The sequence below is a fragment of the Rosa rugosa genome, chromosome 4 (assembly GCF_958449725.1).
Source record: "Rosa rugosa chromosome 4, drRosRugo1.1, whole genome shotgun sequence".
In the NCBI taxonomy this organism is placed as follows: domain Eukaryota; kingdom Viridiplantae; phylum Streptophyta; class Magnoliopsida; order Rosales; family Rosaceae; genus Rosa; species Rosa rugosa.
The window spans coordinates 25,677,206-25,698,801 of NC_084823.1; the positions used below are offsets into that span (position 1 = coordinate 25,677,206).

At 37.0% G+C, this 21,596-nt stretch overlaps 1 long non-coding RNA gene across 9 annotated transcripts; it reads left to right on the forward strand.

Annotated features, from left to right (window-relative positions):
* Positions 1–6,690: 6,690 nt before the first annotated feature.
* On the forward strand, positions 6,691–21,430 carry LOC133746192 (uncharacterized). Of its 9 annotated transcripts, XR_009864018.1 has the most exons (20): positions 6,691–6,729; positions 6,857–6,950; positions 7,221–7,376; positions 7,484–7,700; positions 8,692–8,755; positions 9,909–10,015; positions 12,199–12,270; positions 14,167–14,341; positions 14,443–14,508; positions 14,591–14,706; positions 16,159–16,301; positions 16,419–16,577; positions 16,937–17,354; positions 17,470–17,686; positions 17,890–17,926; positions 18,098–18,155; positions 18,939–19,260; positions 19,384–19,621; positions 20,445–20,592; positions 20,750–21,430. It is a non-coding gene; the product is annotated as an uncharacterized LOC133746192 (long non-coding RNA). The 9 variants fall into 9 exon arrangements; XR_009864019.1 differs by lacking the exons at positions 6,691–6,729; positions 6,857–6,950; positions 7,221–7,376; ... (2 more) ...; positions 9,909–10,015; positions 12,199–12,270 and adding exons at positions 12,858–13,348; positions 13,901–13,996; XR_009864020.1 differs by lacking the exons at positions 6,691–6,729; positions 6,857–6,950; positions 7,221–7,376; ... (2 more) ...; positions 9,909–10,015; positions 12,199–12,270 and adding exons at positions 12,858–13,340; positions 13,901–13,996.
* Positions 21,431–21,596: the final 166 nt, after the last annotated feature.

Sequence of the window (21,596 nt, forward strand, 5' to 3'; positions counted from 1 at the left end):
GGCATTCATCGTTGCCCTAGAAGGTTCTCCATGCCATACTCACTTTGTAACTCTCATCTATACCATTCCAATATAGATGATCTTTTATCATTCTAATTGAAAATGTCTCATCTGTGCCCCCACATTTAGCGCAGAGACAGCAGATATTATCTACATCGCTAGCATTCTCAAAAGCAAACTTTAGAAATTCCTCAACACCTAGTTCATATGTGTGTGATCTTCTATCAGCATGCATCCAAGACTTATCCATCTTTAAAAATAAAACAAACTTAACTTCAGACAACTTAGAAAAGCATTCTCATATGTATCAACATAACACAACTACTTTAAAAGAAGAAGAAAACCAGAAAACAGAATAAGCCAATTCAATTCAGGTGTAACTTATTGTAAGTATGTTTCCATATTCCACAAAAATATAAAGACCTTGCATTAGCAGAATATAACATATTGTCTAACATGTCCAAATGTAAACCATTGCTACACACCTAGGATAATTAAGCAATATTGCAAGGCATATATACTCACATAACTCACAACCATAAGCAGTATGTTAGAAGGCATGAGACATATTTGTAAGTTCATGTTCAAAGAAGAAACTAAGAGGTATACCTTAAGGATAGCAAGGGCAAGCTTAATTTTGTCCAGTGATACTGTATGACCAGCGATACTATATGACCTTCTTCAAATCACAGATCTTTACACACCAAATACAGACCCTACATATTTGTGGGTATAAATAGTGCGTAAGTACATGGAAAAATCACAAACATAAGCAAAGAATCAAGATAGATCTTTGTACACCAACAAGATTCTATGAATAAGATCAATCAGACATGCCCACAAAATCTGCAAGTGTATTCCTCTATATCTAATCACATGACCTGGTATACTTCTAGTGCCAATCAACTTTCTAGATGTGTGAATTGAAGTTTTTTAATGTGCAGCTTGCTAGATCATTGTAAAAACTTAAGTTTAAGAACTATGCTTTTGATACTACTGTGCAAGAAAGAAACCAATTGAATAATCACATACAATGTCTTATCACTTCAAGAGAAACTTATTCCTAAAGTAACCAATGAAATCTAAGAAGTACTTCCAGTTTAAGTTTAGGGTCTATACCATAATTGAAAAAAAAAAAACTAAAACACAATTCTGCAACGTTTATTAGGTTAGCAAAACTAAAACGCACAGAGATACTAATTAAACTGATAATCCTAATAGAGACTGCATACCATAATTCAATGTTTCATATACTACATACTTCAATTCGATACTTCTATAGTTACCTCAAGTAGAAACAAATAGTATAATTACACACCCAAATGGTAATCCAAGGGAAGTCATGTTAGCTTCCTAGCTAATTGTGACTATCTTTGTTTTCTCTTACACTTCTCTACTCTTTTATCTTCGAATTTTGTAATTTTGATGTCTATGATTATGGGTTGTGAGTAATTTCTTTGTTGGGGGTTAGAGTTGTGTGCCCTAACCCAAATTTGATGTAATGGATGCTTAATTTAATTTATATATGGAATTTGTTAATTATTGGATGCTTGTGTTTTGTGATAATTGATTAGAATGCATGCTTAGGAATTGTTAACTCTTGGGTATGTGTTTTAAAATTTAGGGGATGACATCCTTAGATTTTAAGGCTAGAACCCCGATTTAATATTCGTGGGAAGTACAAGCATGGTTCACTACATGATTAGCTTGATCGCAATTATGGTGAGCTTGGTTGCCTAATTCCTCAATCTCTAGGCCTCTTGATGTGAATTAGTGACCACTGAACTGGTTCTAATTCATGCCAAGTGAGTTTCTACGGCCCTTGAACCGGAGTAGAAATACCATGAAAGGGAATTTCGGCCCTTGAGCCTTGAAAAGCCTTGGGTACGGCTTCTACCATCTTTAATAAATTGCATGTAAATCAAATTAACATCTAGAGCATTGAATTAGGGTTAGGATTCATCCCTAACTACCAATCCCCTATTTATATTCATTTTTTACTTTTCTTTCCTTTATTTAATTTAGTTGTTAATTAAAGTCTCCATTTAAATTCTTGCACTTTAGTTATTAGAAATGCAAATTACATTTTCGGTGACATTTCCTACTTCATTGTAAATAGTCATTACTAGGCTCATAGCTTTGATTACGCTTTGGTGCAAACCAAAGCTGAGCATTGCTAAGGCTTGGTGCTTTAGAGTAACTTTTTTATTTGTTTTCTTTTTCTTTCTTTGTTTGCTAAGTGTCTTTATTTCCGATTACCCAAGGATTGTGGGTTAGCCTCTAATCCTCATGGTACGATAACTCTGGGCATAATATTTCCCTATCTTGACAACGATACGTGCGCTTGCGTAAATGTGTATCAAGCCACTAGACATCAAAGTTCTGTAACGCTTGGTATCAAAAAGTATGACATACTGAATTTCGGAAGATGTCAGGAGATGCACCAGAAGATTACAGCTAACATTGGGCATTGGCAGGAGGGTTGTAGCAAAGAAGCCACACTAGAACCAGTTCTAAAAATTTACTTCCTATAATGTTCTGAATTTGTTTCGCTGTGCTGAAGTACACAAAACGGTCATCCAGGTTAGGAGTGAGGACAACTCAGAAACTACAAGAGCACAAGTGCAATTTACTATATACTAAAACAAGGTTGTGGTACTGTAGCTTAGGAACAGTGCCGGCTTAGTAACAGTACCGGCTCAAGCCGAGTCGTTCATGAAAAGATTGTTTTGCCCTTCTGTGTTTTACAGAATTTTACTATATACTAAAGGTGGGTAGTTCCTAAGGTACTGTTCATCGGCTTATGAACAATGACGGCTCCAGCTAGGGCTGCAAACAGATTGGATTGGATCGGTTTTGACTCCAAACCGTCTCTATGGCAAAGCAAGCGGTTTAGACATTTTAGACAACCGGTCATCGAAAAAAATAAGCTTAATCCGATCCAATCCAATCCATTTAAAGATGGTTTGGTTCGGTCGGTAAGGCGGTTTTAACCTATATAGCATTAACGTTTTGTTTACGAAAAACTCATAGTAAAATACTAAAACTCAATCTCAATAATAAAAATTTAATAATCAAAATCCAAAACTAATTTTTAAAGAACAAAGTCAAAAATAGTTTCAAAATTTTGTCGAAAAAAAAATAGTTTCAAAATGATTCACTTATTTGGGTTTTAAGCCTTTGGGTCTAGGATTCAATATGGTAGTATATCATTTTGAGAATCAAATTATAATTGGAGATTTAGAACTTACTTATAAAAGACTACCCACAAATATATATATATATATATATATATATATATATATATAATTTTTTTAAAAAATTCCTATTATATTTAATACATACCGGTCGGTTAGGGTTTCGCGGTTTAAGTAAAAGAAAAATCAAACCAAGCCAATTCATAAACGGTTTGGTTCGGTATTGAACCGGCTTTTATATTTTAACGTTAAAAAACCTTAACCAAACCATACTTACCGGTCGGTTTCGACCGGTTTGGCCGGTTTGTACCGTGTTTTGCACACCCCTAGCTCCAGCCGAGCCGGTCATGGAGGAAAAGACGATTTTGTCCCTGCTTCATCTCTGTTGCCCGACACCTGTCTACCGTCTCAAAACTCCCGCGTCTTTCTTCTCGACACCTGGTCTGCTGCTCAGTCCTATCGTGTCTTCGCTGCACAGAGAGGTGGAGAAAGAGAGAGAGATAGCGAAGGAGATGGTACTGTTTGTTGGCATCTACGATTTGGATTCGATCTTCCCTCTGTAAATCTGGAAGTCTCTATCTACACGAAGAGAGGCTTCTATCTACAGTAATATTTGCTGAGCCAGATTATCGGGTTTACTTATCGATCAAAGCTGGATAGAGTTTGGGTTTGTAATACCCCGAAAAAAATCCAAATTAATTTCCGTGGATTTTTAGAAATGATTTCACAATAGTGGGAGCGAGTACGAGGCTCTGAGAAGTTGTGGAATTAGTTCGAACGATTAATTTTCGAAAACGTACGTTATTTAGGGGCACGCGAAAATCGACTTTTTATACGTATGGAATTTGGGAAAACTTCCTTCATGAAAGTTGTAGAGCTCGTCGACACGATCGCGTGCATATATGGAACGCAAAAATCGGAGTTCGTATGAATTAGTTATGATTTTTTGAAAAAGTTTCCAATTTAGTATAAAGCTTCCATTTTGGAAATTTCCAAAAATAAAAACAGATTTTTCCAAAATTGGAAAATCGGCTGCGATTTTAGTTCCCCGCCTGAAATCGCCTCCAAAACTTCGATCGACGATTTCTTCCTCCTCCGGCCACCGATCCTCACCAAACTTCTTCCATTGGCTTCGTATGGTCCTTGCGCACCTGTCTGTGGTAGCCTTTCACGGCGGCGCGGCCTGTAGCGGCGGCGGCAAGCCCGGTCCGATTTAAGCTCGATTTTGGTCAACGCCGGTTTTCTCCTAGCTCCGGCCACCAAAACTTCCGATCCTTGGCTCCATGAACTCCCCTCAACCTGCTGATCATCATACTAGGAGGATTGCACCTAGAGTGACCGGTTTCACGTTCGTCGGAGCTCGGTAAGTTTTCAATCCGAAACGAAAATCTTTCGATCGGTATATCTCGAGCTGTAGTGCATCGTTTTGATTGATTCTTTTTCCAGTGGGTTCCCCTTGATGTTATTAACAACTCTCTAGAAGGCATCGAGGCCTGAAATTGAAGCTTTGACGTCAAAATCGAGCCTTGCCGGATTCTGCAAAATTTTGGAATTTTTCCGACCACAGAAGCTTTCGATCGATATATCTCGAGCTACAGACCATATTTTTCTGTGATTCTTGAACCAGTGAGTTCTTCTTGAGTTTCTTAACAACTCTTCAGAAGGAATCGAAGCCTTAAATTGACGTTTTTACGTCGAATTGGAGCTCGCCGTTTTCTGCAGTTTCTCGCCGGTTTCTGGAAAATTCCGGCCACCTTCATACTGTTCAAGGTAATTTTCGACCCCTTCCGGTCATTTTCAGACTTCGTGCTAGTTATGAAAGTTGTTAAGCATGATGAGAGGAAGAAGAGCAGCCCGGCCCCGACACCATTGGTGGTGGTTGGCGGCGGCTCTGCCACTAACTCCGGCGGCCCTTTCCGGCCACCTCCGGGGATCAAAAATATGGTTTCTGTACATTTTCAGATTCTATATTTCAATACGATCATTTCGAAATATTATACGCAATTTTTGGATATCGTATGATTAAGTTATGAATTTTACGATTTCGATCGATTTCGATCGTTCGATTTGTGATCTGTGAAGATCGGACCGTCCGATGGACTTGTAGTTTTGTTATGTTGATCTTATGACTGTCCCAGTGGCTTTGTGTGGTCATGGGCGAAGATCCGACCGTTGGATCTTCGTATAATTGTGAAATAGTGATTCGGAAGGCGATTCGTGAGAATCTAACCGTCGGATTTTCGTATAATTTTGAGGAGATGTTTGTTAGAGTGATTCAAGAAGATCTGACCGTTGGATCTTCGTGATAATTTTGGAGGATGATCCTAAGGGCGATCCGTGAGGATCCGACCGTTGGATCATCATATAAATTCGATCTGGCCGTTGGATCATCATTAAATTAGAATCCGACCGTTGGATTTCCGTATATGTGTGGTTTATGAATGATTGCTAAGTTAAGATCGTATCTGACTAGGTGATTGACGGTTTGAGTTAGTGGATGATTGTGGATCGTATTTTGAGCGGAATTGAAGACGCAGCGGGATTATCGAGGTGAGTAAACCTCACGTGGTTCATATTACGAACCGAGTACTTTTAATTAATTTATTTTTTGTCGTCATTGTGTGAACTATAGTTGGTATTAATGGGCATTCCTGTGTGAATGTCTATCTATATATATATTATTTATGTGAAATAATATGTATTGTTGAAATTGTGAGATATTATGTACTGTTATGGTTGTGTTGAGTTTATTGTTGAAAAGCAACAATATTGTGAGAGGTATTAAATTTATTGTTGAGAAACAATAAATTGTTGATTTGTTGAGATATATTGATCTGTGGAGATCAATAGGTCACGGGGGTGACCATGGCATCTATTAGTGAACCACGCCCTTGTACCGGGTAGGTGGAAACTAATAGCATTAAATCGTGAACCACGCCCTCGCGCTGGGTAGGTGGAAACGATCAGTTAGAGCTCTAGTCTGTCTGCCAAATGTTGAGTGACCTTATGAGGGTAACGGGGAGTGACTCATAAGTGTATAATATTTATATATATATATATTTATATATATATGAGAGTGAGAAAGTGAAGTGGTTTTGTGGTGATCATTGTAATTGTGATGTTTCTACATTTCTATACTTGAGTTAAAGGAAATGTATTTTATTAAATCAACAGTTCTTCTTGTTTACTCATACTGGCTGTAAAAAGCTTACCGGGTTTTGTGTTGTTGCAACTCCCGGTACACTATTCAAATTGTGTAGCGGGTAATCCTACAGGACAGGAGAACCAGGACGGTGATCGTGCGGTTAGAGCAATTGTTAGAGTTTTACAGCAATTGTACGTTGTGAGGTGTGTTATGCTCATTTGAGCTTTACAATATTGCTTGTGAGAGTGAATTGTAATAATGAACTCGAAGTTTCGAGATTTGGATTTTGTAATTGTAATTATTCATGTTTCGGATTTGAATTTATTATTCAAAATTCGGGGCGTGACAGGGTTCTTCTTGATAACGTTCAGTCTTCCAGATTATCAGGTTTGGTTATCGATCAAAGCTTGATAGAGTTTGAGTTTCTTTTGATAGAGTTTGGGTTTCTATTTCATATTAGACCTGATGAATTTTTTTTTTTCTTTTGGGATTTTGTTGTTCGTCGAGCACACAGAAAAAGAGAGGGAGAAGAGGACGGGGGAAGAAGGAAAAGAAGCAGAAGAGAGAGACCAGAAACTTTTGCTTGCTTGAGAGAAAACAAGTGGAAAGTATTTTTTTAATCTTAAATTTTCTGATTGAAATTGTTTCTGGGTTTGATTGTAGTGTGTTTCAAACAAGGAAAAGTAAAGTTTTTGTAGTGTGTTTGTTTTTTATTGTTCACTTTTGATCTGTGAATTTGGGTTTGTTTATTGTTTTCTGATCAGCATCTTTTGTCATTTCGATGTTCGTTATAGTTTGAAAAAGAGTGAGAGGGTTTCTGAGTATTTGATTTCTCTGAATAATTTTGGTTTATGGTGTTTAATTGAACTGATTTGCAGAAAGTGCTGGATTATTCAGTTTTGTTTTGCTGGTCAGGAAGCTGGATAAGCAACATCTCCACTACTTTTCCGTTTCCGGAAGCCTCCATCAACATCACCCTTTTCTCTTCGCCGACATTAGGATTACCCATCAACATCAGCACTGATCAAAACTTGGTAAGATTTTAACTTGATGTAATCAGCACAATACAACAAGCTTTGATCTTTTACTGAAACAACTTTTATCATCTACTTTATTAATTTGTGGTTTCCCTTTTGAATAGGTCCCAAATTCAGATTCTGTTCATAATCTGAAAAAAGAAAAAGTCCACGCTAAAAGCAAGTAGAACAGGTTTGATCTCTGAAAAAAAAAAACTATTGTTCTTAATTCTTTTTAATTCTGTCGCTATTCTTTAATTTTAGTGGAATTTACAGCAGATTGATCATTGGGTGAAGTAGAAGACAAGTGCTTTAGCTTAGAATATCTTTGAGCTTGCTCAGGTATTTAAATTTTTCTTTTGTTTAATTTATGCTTTTCCTTCTAAGTTTAAATGAATTTCTTTTTTGATATTCAGTGATTTTGAAAGACAGCCTTTTCTTTTGTTTGTTTTCTATTTATAATTTTGTGCAATCTATCTTCAGTTTCTTATTACATTCTTCATGTTTTGTGATTCTAGATTTGTTTGTTAATCATTAATAGACTTTAGAAAAAAATATGAGGGTAATAGATAATACTTCAATCTAATCAGCAAAAACAAAATGCTCAGCTTCTTATATTACTGATAGATTAACATATCAGTCTGAATATTGTTACAGCTTCTTATACTACTGTAGTTTTAATCATCAGTTATCTACAGCAATGTTTCATTATATAATAATCGAATAAACAACTATTGTTTGTTTATAGAAATTATACTCAAATTGGGGGCGAAGCATTGAGAAGTTGAAACTGAAGTTTTTATGTCTTACCAAAGAAGGTGCCACTAAAGATTAGGGATTATAGCGTTTGATGTTTCTCTTAGATGGTTGCAGAAGTGTCGCTTTCATGGTGCATTTTTAATGGCTAGATATATTTCAAACAGTCTTAGAAACGTTTAGTGGTCAATAAGTAGTGGAAGAGGTCAGAGGTGAGTAGGAAAACTATAGAAGGTTCTCATAAACAATAAAGCAAACTAAGACAAAAAGTTCAATTACTTCTTTAACCTATATCTGGCGTAAATCTAAAGTGTGGTTGACCTTTCAAGTTCAGCTTTGGATTTCTTCAATCAAGTCAATTTGTTATTTGGTACCCTCACAGAGTTAATCACATTATTTGCTAAAACAAACAATAACAAACAAATTTACTGATGCCCATCCTTTTTCAAGTGCATTTGTAATTTAGTGATGCCCTTCTCAAGCCTTCTATCTCTAATAATCTCTAGCAGAAAGAACATGGCTTTTATGTTCCGTTTCATTAATCTTTTTATTTAAACACAGTATCTACCTTTTGTAGAGACATGAATAAAAATTTTACTTGAAGAGGAACGCTTTCCACTCCATGCAAGCCAATACCACAGGTAAAACTCATCTACACAAATCTTATCCTTCTCTATCAACTGTCCAGAGAAATTGCTAAACCTGCATGATAGTTGAATGTCACTATTCATTTTAGTAATATACTGTTATTGAATAAGCACTCCTTTCCTGATTTATAACTGTCATCAACACCAAGAAAGGGCTGAGGGTAGAAAATGTTGCAATTGAAACTCTGGAAGTCTTATCTTGCAGACTAAGACACACACATTGCTAAATTGATTAGGGCTATTTACATATGCATTACATTTCTGCAAGCAAATAAAGTTCTAAGTTGTGATGTGATGTCTAAATTTTATAGCTTTGATTTACTCAGTTTTGCATTGTGATTATATATGTGTTCATGTGATACAGTTAGGTGTAAAGTATATGTTCTATTCAATACATTTGAGATAATCTTGCCTGTAAGAAAAATGAGTAAAGATAATCTTGCCTGAAAGTGCAGCAATGTAAACCTAAACGACAGTGTTATGCAGATTATGCCATTCAAAGTGCACATATAAAATAGAAGCGCAATACTGAATTTAACTTATGCAGATATGAAAGCAATAAGTGATGTATTTGAACTTTGAACATCAAACTTGAAGTTATTTTGACTGAGACAAGAACCTGATCAACACGGTTCACGAAAAAACAAAATAGCAATTAGACAATCTAGAGGTGTAGAAACTTATAAAAAAAAAAAAGATCTAGGTGTAAAAAGATGGGGGTCAATGATATTAGGTGAAAATGCAATTGACACCAATAATTGCCTCAAGCTGTACCTTAGATGGTAAATGGTGGCAAGTTTTCAGACATTTGCCGTCAATAAGAAATTCACCTCCATAAATAGGACCAGAAGCATTTTCCTAATGTGGACAGGCATGAAATTATTAGTTATTTTTTTGATATGCACTCTAGAACTGGAGGAAATATTCCATGAAGCTCATGAATGGAAATTAATACTCCCAGCCACTGCATTGTATTGATTCACTCAGAATACAGTTTGCACTGAAATCTTAAGTCCAGAAAATGTATTCTCCCATAGTCCCATATATAAATGAATCATGCCCAAAACTTGGTTATTCCATTTTCCTTATTGTCTACACATATTTTTCGTTGTCTTTCTATGTCTTACCATTTCTTTGGTCAATGCAGAGTTCTCTTTGGCCGGCCAACACATAATCGACCTCAGAGACTAAGCCCATCAGAGATGCTCAGTATCCCGAATCTATCAAATCAAAGTTGTCAGCTGCTTCAGCCAGGTACAAATGGTTCTGTCAGGCTCCTCATTGATCTGTTATATAAATTTGCACACATTCATAATCAATATTCAAATTGTATCACTCATGAGCAGTGACTTTCCTCAATGTTCATATATAGTAACTAGCTCCATATGATAAGAAAGATTGGTATATTTATGTAGCACTTCACATATCTGTCTATTTTGGTGGATAAAAAAAAAAGGGATTTTGTCCATTTACCCCATTTTTAGGGATTTTTTTCCCACTTACCCCATTAAGTTTTTTTAATTACCTCTTACCCAATACAATCTAAGGGACTCTTCCCTAATACCCCATTAAGATTTTTTTTTTGTTTTTAATTTTTTTTTAATACCATTTTACCCCTCACCCCTTTGTTACTTAGAGAGAGAAAAAAAATGGAAGAGAGAGAAGCCATAGGAGACTTTCGCCGGAGCCCGTCACCGGCCGCCGGCCGCCGGAATCCGGTCACCGGCCGCCGGATTCCGGCCAATTTTCGCCGGAATCCGGTCACCGGCCGCCGGACATGTTTATTACCCCAATAAACGTCTATTGCTCCCCAAGGGAGGGGCAATAGAGGTCTATTGCCCCAATAGATGTATATTAGCCCCCAATAGATGTCTATTGCCTCCAATAGTCTATTGCCCCCCAACAGACGTCTATTGCCCCCCAATAGATGTCTATCAGCCATGTATTGCCCCCCAATAGCCGTCTATTGCCCCTCAATAAGACTTTCAATTGCCAGAATAAGAACTAATGTCCCTCAATTTAGACAAATAAAACTTTGATTAAAGAAAAAAACGAGGAGATTACGTCAATTCAAAATGTCTATTGCCCCTCAATAGAAGTCTATTGGCCCCCAATAGCCCTATATTACAAGATAATAAAACGTTTTTTCTTTTCTCTTTTTCTTTCATTCTGACCATAATTTACAAAAAAAAAAAACAAAACAAAATTTTGATTGGGCACCCAGAAAATGATATGGGCACCCACGTCCCCCTTCTCCCTTCTTCCTGGTTGCAGACCACCGAACGTCGTCTTCAGGCGAGTGGCGCTGAGCCAAAATCCAACCGGAAATTACGAAACCGAGCCTACAGAAGCGAGAGGACACGACGATGAAGCCACCCACGACGATAAAGCCGCCCACGACGACGGAGCCGAGGGAGGAGAGAGAGCACGTGGCAGGGAATCTGGCACCGACTATCTGCGCCGAGAGAAAATTGCAGCGATCAAAAATGAGGCGGCGACGAGGAGAGAGTCCGGCGCCGACGATCTGCACGGAAAGAAAATCACAGCGACCAAAAACGAGGCTGTGACGAGGAGAAAGAGTCTGGTGCCGGCGATCTGCACGGAGAGAGAGAGAAACAGAGAGCAAAAACAGAGGCAGCGACTAGGACAGATTCCGGCACCGGCGATCTGCACCGAGGGGAGAGAGTGAGAGAGAGTTTCCCTCGGTCAAAGTCGAAATGGAGAGAGGGTGAAAAGAGATTGTCAATGGCATTGACGTAATTTGATAATTAAGTTGAGCCTAAAAGTGTCTTTTTCTTTTACATTGGGTTAGTGGGAACAAAAATCTCTTGCTGGGGTAAGTGGGATCATTTTAGTCTATTTTGATGCTTTGGGTCAAGGACCCAAAAAAAAAAAAAAAGAGAGAACACCTAGGAAGAAAAATTGCAAAGAAATAATATTAACATTAACTATTTCCTATTTCTGATATGAATTTCTGAAGATTCTGGGTATGGTTGTTAAGTATATGAGTCCAAACTGTAGCTTAAATACAATTGTGCATAGACTTTTTTATCTGGGTTTTGCCCCATTATGAAGCTTGCAATGAGTAATGCTTGACTCTCCCTGTATCCTGAGATATGCCTATTGAAACAAACAAGCGAGTTGGCCAGGGTATGCTATACTATGAGCATTTAGTATTTGTGTTTCAGGAAAAGGCATATATTTAGGTAGATCAAGTGTGAGCGTCAGAGGTCATGGTTTTGGCATCAAAGGAGGTTTAATGCTGTGAGAGGCTTCATTATGAAAATTATCTGAAATGGATGAGAATGATATGAAGTTTGGTTTTGGTGTAATTGTGAAGTATCAGGAATTAAGTACTTCCAATTTTTTTTTTTACGCTTATTCTCATCGATGAAGCTTTTGGTTTCTGAATGACTAACACTATTACCTAAATTCAGGTGTTGGAAAGAGTTGCCTACTTTTACGATTCTCTGATGGCTCCTTCACAACCAGCTTCATACCACTATTGGGTTTGTATTCTTAGAAACTTTGGACATTTTATATTCAGAAACTCTTTAGCAGATAAATATTGATTTATCACATTAAGTCAATTGGATGATGATCTATGCTTATAGAATATAGAAATATGGCATTATAAAGTGAAATGTGTTTTTTGTTTTAATGTACTAGAGTCATTACATGAATATATCTTATAATGCAAGATAGCCAAATTTAGTACCAAATTTATAATTTTCGACCATTTTGAAATTTGTAAATACACAAGTCTGGTTAGAACACCAGTTTTTGCGATCTGCAAAATAATAACAACTTCAGTTACATTCCATATCCAGCATGAAAATAAACTGATTTCCAGCATGAAAATAAACTGATTTCGTGAATTATCTTCGCTACTTTATCACGCATAGAATTTAGGAAGAATACAAACCCGCAGCAGAGCGCGGGCAACTTTTTCTAGTGCAATACTAAAACAAGGTTGCGGTACTGTAGCTTAGGAACAATGCCATCTTAGTAACAGTACCGGCTCAAGCCGAGCCGTTCATGAAAAGATTGTTTTGCCCTTCTATGTTTTACAGAATTGCATGTAGAGGAGTCCACCTGTGCTGTTACGTGTTTGCTTCTCCTTCCATCGATTAGCATTGCTTGAGTACAGAGAGTGACAGAGGTAGAGAGAGAGAGTGAGGGTCTTCTTCTTTGCTTCCGCAGAAAGAGAGAGAAGGGAAATGGGTTCTGGTTCCGCGCCTAAGCCAAGAATTGGTTATGGTTCTGATCATCTCTGCATCTTCGTTTCCCCTTCAGCTTGAAATTCAATTTCTTTCCGATTTTCATTCACAACTATCAGCCGTGGAATACCCCTTTCAAATTTGCATGTATGAAAAATCAAAATTTTTTACGACACTACCATTCACCGAGGTATAAAATCCTATCGATCAGCCACAGAGTTCTGTTTTGTTTTCCGCTCTCTCCCCGCTCTTCTTTTCGTCAGTCGTCTCAGAGCTTCTTCATATTGATCGGCGCAATGAAATCCCTTCTGAGCTTCATCGCAAACCCTAAATAAAAACTTGAATTCGTCACCAGCAAGGTCATTAAGTGGGTGGATTTTTTTTCTTTGATTCTAGATTGTTCAATTTTTTTAATGCATGTTCGTTCTGGGAATTTTTTTTTTTTTTATGCATGAATAGATTCGTCGGAGGCTCGGCGCCTTCGATAAGTGTTTTTGCTATCTAGAATTTTGTTGGGTACCGATTAATTTCCCACTTTGAATTTAGCATGAGAATTGATTTGGTTACAGGAGACCGGTTATTGGGCGAAGGAGAAGATGATTCTTTTTGGTTTGCTATGAATCTGGTTTTGTGTAATTCGTCAGTTTGGTTGTGTATGTGTTCAAATTAAAGTATGCAGCTGGTTCTTTTGTTTTGTATTGTTGAGTGGTTGAATGAAGTTGAATACTGTGCTATTTGTCCCTGTGTATCAAAATTAACCTTGCATCAGTTGTGTTGTTAAATTCTTGAATTTTTCATTTTCTCAAGTTGAGTAGTTTCAGCATAGATATGAGGTTAGATGTAAGTTCAGTTCCAGTGGAAACATGATGTTGCATAGTCATATTTTATGTAGTTGACATGGTCTGATACTCTAATGTAGATAAACCCATATGTCATTGGAATTCTTGAAGAAGCTGGCCTAAAATTTGTAAGGAAGGATGACAGAGGAAGAAGAATGGAGCTGGTTTTTCTTCTGGTCTGATGTTTGGCTGCCTTGCTTACATTAACTTGAACATTTGTCAGAGTTTAGTTCTTTATAGTTGCACAAATTCCTATTCTTTTGTATACGTACTGAAAAGTGTTTACGGTGTTTTCTGTCTTGAAGCTTATTAATTTATGTATCTATTATTATTATCATATTGGCAGGGTGATTTTCTACTTTGCACGAAGTTTTCTGAATATGGAAACTATGGGGAAGAAAAATGACAGTGAGCAGAATGGAGAGACTGCGAACCAAGGCCCCCCCCTTTGAAATGATACCGCGTCACTTCCCTCTCAGGCCATAATAATTTGACCAGGACTTGCTTGATGGTGTGAGAAGGTATGTTACATGGATAGAGTTTCTTATTGGTGCTTAATTTGCTTTACATGGTGGTTGAGAGTTCAGTTAATTTCACTTGATAATTTCTTTTCTTATGGCAGATGTGTGGAGCAAATTGACAAAGCTAGCCGCGGGATCTGAGTGCCGATGAATTGAAGGTGGTGCAGGTAAGCTTTTCAACATTAATCTTGATGACTGATTTATGTTTCTGTAATTTACATATGATATTGACTCAATTTCTTCTTGCAGACTAAGGGAATGCAGGACCCAGCGTCGTGTTATCCGGAATTGAGCCGCTAATGCAGAAGATACATTGTGAAATTTGGCTCGTAGATGCTGGAATTCTAGCTGCAGTTAATCAACAGGTGATGATCATCTTCGTATTAACAAGAAATGTTATTGTTGTGTCATGGACTAAAAATTATGATAAGTATGTACATTCTTTGTTACTTAAGAAGCTGGATATATCTATGAAATGCCTGCATAATTAAACGTTCCCAAGATAAGTGAGCTGTATAAAATTTGTGCATAAACTATAGCCAAATATATTTGCAGCCCATGGAGTAAGAAGGAAGAGACACGTAGCTAGAGACTGGAATGATCACGCAATGCGCATGTTAAGCTAAGGACAAATAGAGATTTTATGGTCAGCAGTCAATTTGATAGAATGATCGATCTTAACCAACCCTTATATTATCCTACATTTTTTTAAATCCCTTTAAATAATATTCTGAGATGATTTCTTGCTTCTATAATGCTATATACATATGCATTCTTAAAGCACTTAGATGTGTTATTACAGATTGAAAGGAGTTGTTAAACAAAACAAAGAGTACGAGTCTCAGTTAAAAACTCTTTTATTCCAAATAGGATGGTTAACATATGAATATGCAAGTCCTACGATGTACAGAAGGCTTTAGGAAAAATTGGGTTGGCAAGGATTTCACTGCCATTTTATCATATTAGTATCTTAATATCTCTCAGTTTTAAGTGAAAACTGTGTTTCTGCATACCCTTTTACATATTATGCATACATGTGCTTTTTACATGTTATGCATATATCATTAGGGCTTCAGATTCTTATATTGATAACAATGACTTTCCGAGAGCCATAAATGATATGCTCTTTGTGATCGATCTCATGGAAAACCCTATAATATTTGAACCCTAAACCATGTAAATTTGAATCTGTTAGTGTGGAGAAGGTTGGCGAGTGCATTGTGAATTTGTGATGCATATCAGCTGCCACTGTGGGGTACCCTATCAGTTTCTTCTTGCTAGAGGCAAATGCTACGACAAGCTCATATCGTATTAGACTGTCTGTAGATTTCACTACTGACTTGACTAAGAGGACTCATCATTCATTCAGTTTCTTTGCCTTTTCTGGTTTTTAGTTCATACTGTTTTGGAAATACAGATAAAGCTATAATTCTTTGCAAAGGGATTCTTTTTAGATAATGCTTACAGAGTCACAATGAGATAATCAGCAATGGAAACTTCTGGTCAATGTCTCTACTTTGTATTCAGTAATTATGCAGTTATAACAACTTGACATGAAATCATGTTCATACTTGATTATGCTCTCATAAGAAAAAGCCCTCAGTGCCTTTTTTGTTTGGTTTCTTTTAAGCTATTTTTTGCTTAAAACGACGATGCCACACCCCACCCCCCCCCCCCCCCCCGGGGTGCGGCCGCTGCCGCCCGGCGTTCTTAGCAACTTGATATCTGATGAGTAGATGAGCTTTTCATTTACTGATCATTTTATGGAATTCATGCTATGAGTGGAGAAACTGATTCTAGAAACTATGCTTTTGCAGCAGGTTGTCGAATCTGAGAATATCCTGCAGAGCTTTCTTAACGGTTCATTTCAAAGTAGTGCAGTGAATTTGTACAAGTACACCTGCCTTCATTTGTTGAGGAAGCTATTGGAGAGACCCAGAAGCCGACCTATGCTTCTATAGTATGGACAGAACCTGTTCGCCATTATTGTATCTTAAAAATATCATAATTTTTGTATTTGACCCAATTTGCCTACTTGATATTTGACCCAATTTTCCTGCTTGATTCTTTTTTGAAGTTGCGCATTGCTAAAGGACAAGCTGCATCATCTGTGGCTCCTCAGCATTCAATTTACGAGACTGCACTACTGGCTTCAGATTGGAATGACTTTTCAGTCCAATGCAGTTGAAAGGGCTGTAGCAGAGACAGCAGGAAGTTTCCACCCTAGAAGATGAAGGTGAACCTCTTGGCTTCCTTCAATTGTTACCATTGAGCCTTAGGGATTCAGCCTTTATGAGTTATACTGCTCTATTAAAGATCATATACTTTGTTGTTACATACATTTCATTTTTGATATATCTGATTGGCGCAATACTGATTTTAACAATTTTCTTTAAATAAGGCCTTGGACAGCAATATTAAGAATATGTTATTTGTAATATGTATAAATTTGATAACATTCGCAGTTAACGTTTTTTTAGCAAACAACCCCGCAGCATCGCGTGGGTCAACTACCTAGTTCTCTCTTCTAAAGATGCAACAGTAACTCCCCTTATGAATAGTGTGCTGACGGTTTTGCCCTTTTGTGTGTTTAAGGAATTGCAGAGCCCACCTGTACGATTTATGTGGCACCGTGTTTTCGTCTTCCGCGTGTCTTCTTCTCCTCTCCACCGAACGACCTCTTGGGGGAGAGACATCACATCAGAAAATGCTGCAGACACCACTCAAATTACATATTCTGATCGTACACCATTGTACCTTTAAACCCTCTGCCTGTCTCGAGTAAATCTCGATTGCCACGGAGTGTTGTGCTGTCTCTTTCTGGCCATCTGCCGTGTTGTTCTGTTGCCATGAAGAGAGAGGGTTCGATCGGTAGCCTAAAAGAGAGAGGTAGAGTATCGGTTTAATCCAGAGAGACAGAAAAAGAGAGAGATAGATAGAGGGCGAGGAGTTTGCATGACTGGCGATTTGAGCTGTTTTGGCGCAGAGATTTTGGTTGTTGTTTGCTGACGAGGTATCAGGCAGCAAAGATTATTAGTTTTGGGGGTGAATTCAGATTTCCTTTTGTCTTCATTGATTCAGAAGAGTTTCAATTTATCTGATTTCTGTTTATTATGGTTGTCTTGCAGTTGTCTACTATTTGGTTGGTAATTTTTTCTTCGTCAATAATGTTTGTGTTGATTCCCTCTGATGTTCTTAATTTGCTGAAAAGAAAAAGTGGGATTGTTCGAGGTTCAATCTTCTCAGGATTATTTGCTTGGGAACAAAGAAAGAAAGAAAGTAGGGATCAATATTCGGGAACCTCTCCTTCTGGAAAAACAGGTCCAATGGTGGCTGGAATTTAAGGTCAAAGCTTAAACTATTAAATTAAAGTGATTTCAGTGATCAGTCAGTCCATTCTCTACTTGATCAAAGTCTCGGTTTTGCAGATTTTTTATTTCTGTTTTTTTTTTTCAGTAACTTTTTTTTAGTTGATGTTTATTATTGCATGATTCTTTGTTGAAATGAAAGTGCTATTGCTGATAACTTTTTGTTGAAATATAATGCAGGTCCACTTGACCCAATCCCAGCATCAAGCAGATCTTGGTAAGAATTTTTCAATTTTCTACCTACAGGACTTCTCAATGTGCATGCATCCCTAAATTACAGTGTTAACCTATCTCAAGTTTATGGAATGTTTACCCATCATTTAAGTCATCAACTATGAAAAAGGCTAGCACTAGGAGCTAACAAAGTTTTTTTTTTTTGCAAATACAGAGATATAGCAACCTGTTAAACCAATATCTCCAGCAATAAAGCCTCATTATTGTTACAGGTATATGCTAGGCAAATGTTATTTATAATTACTGATCACTACAAAAAAAATTTGAAAACAAATAATCAATGGACCTATAAAGAAATGTATGGGATTATGTTTAGATCTTCAAGGACGATGCAATTTAATGGTTTAGTTGTCTGAGCTAATGTCCTTTTGAATTTGGTTGATCTGAATACACAATTCAGTTGGGATTGCAATGACCTGCATTATGATTTAAATCAGATGTATTATAGATTTAAAGTGATAGGACCTGCATTTTGGTATTCAAAATCTAATCAGATGTGTTCTTTGTTTCCATGTTCAAATCAGATGTATTATAGATTTAGAGTGATAGGACCTGCATTTTGGTATTCAAAATCTAAACTGATGCTTTATGAGGTTTAGCTTGGGTATTAGTTTGTTTATTATGTTGGGGATGTTATAGTTTAGGAATTTAGTATGTAATAGTATGGAATAAACTGAGCAATGGGATAATCTGAGATAAACTCTACTTGAGCTCATAATATTATCAGCCTCTTGCTTTTGGAGTTTTGATAATAACTTTCTTCTATATCGACTAAGATGGTAAAGACCAACAAAATAAGTCCATCTATGCTTTCTGTTTGTTAAATTGTGTTTATTCGTATGTAATGTTTTATATAGGTGCCAGCAATTCTTTAGCTTTCATGACAAAGTTGATCTCTTTTTCTTTTGTGTACAAGATTGCTTTCATATTGTACTTGGTCTGACTTCTTTCTGTTAGCCACTTTTGTTTTCATTTTTTGGTTTTGGATTCTGCAGATCTGAAGCTCAAAAGATCAATTCATTGGTATTTAGATTATAAAGAATGACATCTTGAAGCCAATTACATGGATACAGAATGCTAAAAACGACAGCCAAAAATTGATGGATCGATCTGCTATTGGGTTGTCTCCTTGGAAAAGGGCATTATGCGCTCCTTAGACAAGCAGAGCTAAAAACATTGGTGGATCTGCATGCGAATGAGGTTTGCTTCTTACTAAATGCATAGAGCAAACAAGTTGAAGGAAATCTGTCTTTTGTGACAGACTTCTGTTATGCAAAGCAGGGCCAGGGAAAGGTGGAGATTTGTTGCATCATGAAAGTACGACTATTGGTGATGCTTTGGATTTGATGCAGAAAACTTTTGCTCTGTGCCTTTTCTTATCTAAGTATTGCTTGATTCCTTGGATTCGTGCTTATTTGTGGTTGCATGTTGATTTTGCAGGTGAGGCTTACTCTTGAGGAAAAGAGAGGAGACAATAAGTGGGTTCCGCCGATACACAGCAAAAGAGAGGAGATGAGAGGAGGGACAAGGGGATGGGAAGAGCATGAATCTGGCTATTTGATTGTTAAAGCATCAGGTGAAAGTCATTCAGTTTGTAATTGTCTCTTTGACTGGATGGGGTGTGCTTATCTTTAGTGGATACAAGTTTTTCACCGGAGACAAAGGCAAGATGGAAGAGGTACTTCATGTTTTTTTAAACCTTCAGCATTATGTTCTGTTTTTTTTTCTTTGGGTTACGGTTTGACCTAGACATTAAATATGCAAAGTGACATTTCATTTCGAGGTTGTTTGGATGTGTATTGTTGTCAATATGAAAAAAAAAGTGTGTAGTGGATTCTGCTCATAATTTTAAGGCAGTGAAGCAAACTCATATGGATCCCTTTATATGATTCTTTTCCTAAAAGATCCAATGCGAATATTTTGCACATCATGTTGTACTGCAACCTCATTACCTGCAATGTTATTTGCTTTGGGACCCAAGTGCCAAATTTTCCAGAATTTCTGCCCCCATCTTAACCGTCTTCTCTTTTACATGCTTTCATGGAGATTGAAGGTTGCATTATCGAGCTCACCGCTAAACTGAAGCTTTTTTAGTTTTACCCACTTAAGAGAAAGTCTTATGGAGATTCAATGCTGAATCAGACTTGGTAAGTTTGGTGGTCAACTGCAATGTCAAAAGACTCTTTAACCTGATAGTTAAAAACTTATGGGTTCCCTTTGAGTTGCATTTAGTAGCACGATCTGGTAGTAAGACACATTGATTAGTTACGTTTCTGAAAAGTGAAAACCATGTAAACAAACTAAGTCGATCATCTTTGAACAAAATTTTTACTGTCCAAGTTTTTGTTTTGTTTTGTTTGGACATACCTCATGATATTTAGAAGCATTGCTTTTTTATATGAGTCGATTAATGGCTGACATGATCCCTCTATACTACCTCATTGACTTTTCGTATTTCATCAGAAATGGGTCTAAATGATTTGCTTTGTCTATTCTTCTAGGGAAATATCTAAGGCATGCATCACCATGTGGCACGATGGAGTTCGATTCTATTAAGCATCATATACCTTTCTTCCCCTGGATTGCATCAACAGGAAATGGAGCACCTGGATGGAAACAAGCACTCTCAGCTTTACAATGTCAAGAAGGGTAAGAGTATGTAAAAATAAAATTTGCTAAATTTTGATCATATTAATTATTTCCAACCACCATTCCAAAGCCTATGAGATCAAAATTTTTTGGATTATATAATGATTGAGATCAACCTTACTTTTGTAATTGTTTTTATGTCCCATAAAATTGCTAGGCAAGGTAAGTTTGGGTCAGGCGGTTTGTTGCAGATGTAGGAGTTCAGAGAGGTTTTTAAACAAAATTGTGGCCTTTATGCATGGTTTTGAAGACGAGGAATTAATTGACATTTGAATTGATAGTGGCTATATCAGCTAGCATTGGTTCTATTGCTCATTCAAAAAAATAAAATAACAATAAATAAAGAGATGATCACCAGAGAGGAAGGAATTGTTCAAAGCAAAACCGAGCAAGAACCCAAAAAGGCAAGTTTTAAAATTTTCGCTTCAATTCTAATTTCAGGACCGTACTCATTGTTTGCAGTTTCTTTTCCACTTAGTTTTTGCGTTTTATCTACTCTGTCCGTTCTATTTAGTCATCCCTTAGTTAATGAGCCAATCTTTTATGTATAACCTTCATTTGCTCTGTATATTTCAGAATTCAGACACAACTATGAAGATGAAACAACACCATCAGATCAGACCAGCACAAATACATTGGTTCAATCTGATACAAAAGACCTTACCTAGCCACTTCTGCTTTGTAATCTTATGCTTTTTGTCAAGCTGTGCAACTTTTTTCCATAAGGACCATTCTCTATGTTTTTGGTAATGCTAACGGTCCATGAAAAACAATCAACCAAAACAGCAGACATTTTGTACATCTACGGATCAATGTACATAAAAGCTTTTTTGCTATTCTTCTTTGTTTTCTCATTCAGTTTTTTTGCACATTACACCAATTGTTATTGCGACTAAAAAACCCGCAGCATCGCGCAGGTCTTTCTAACTAGTATATATTAAAATTCTTCCATGAACAGCAAGCACAACCTCATAACAAAAGACATGTATTGATTAATCACTGCA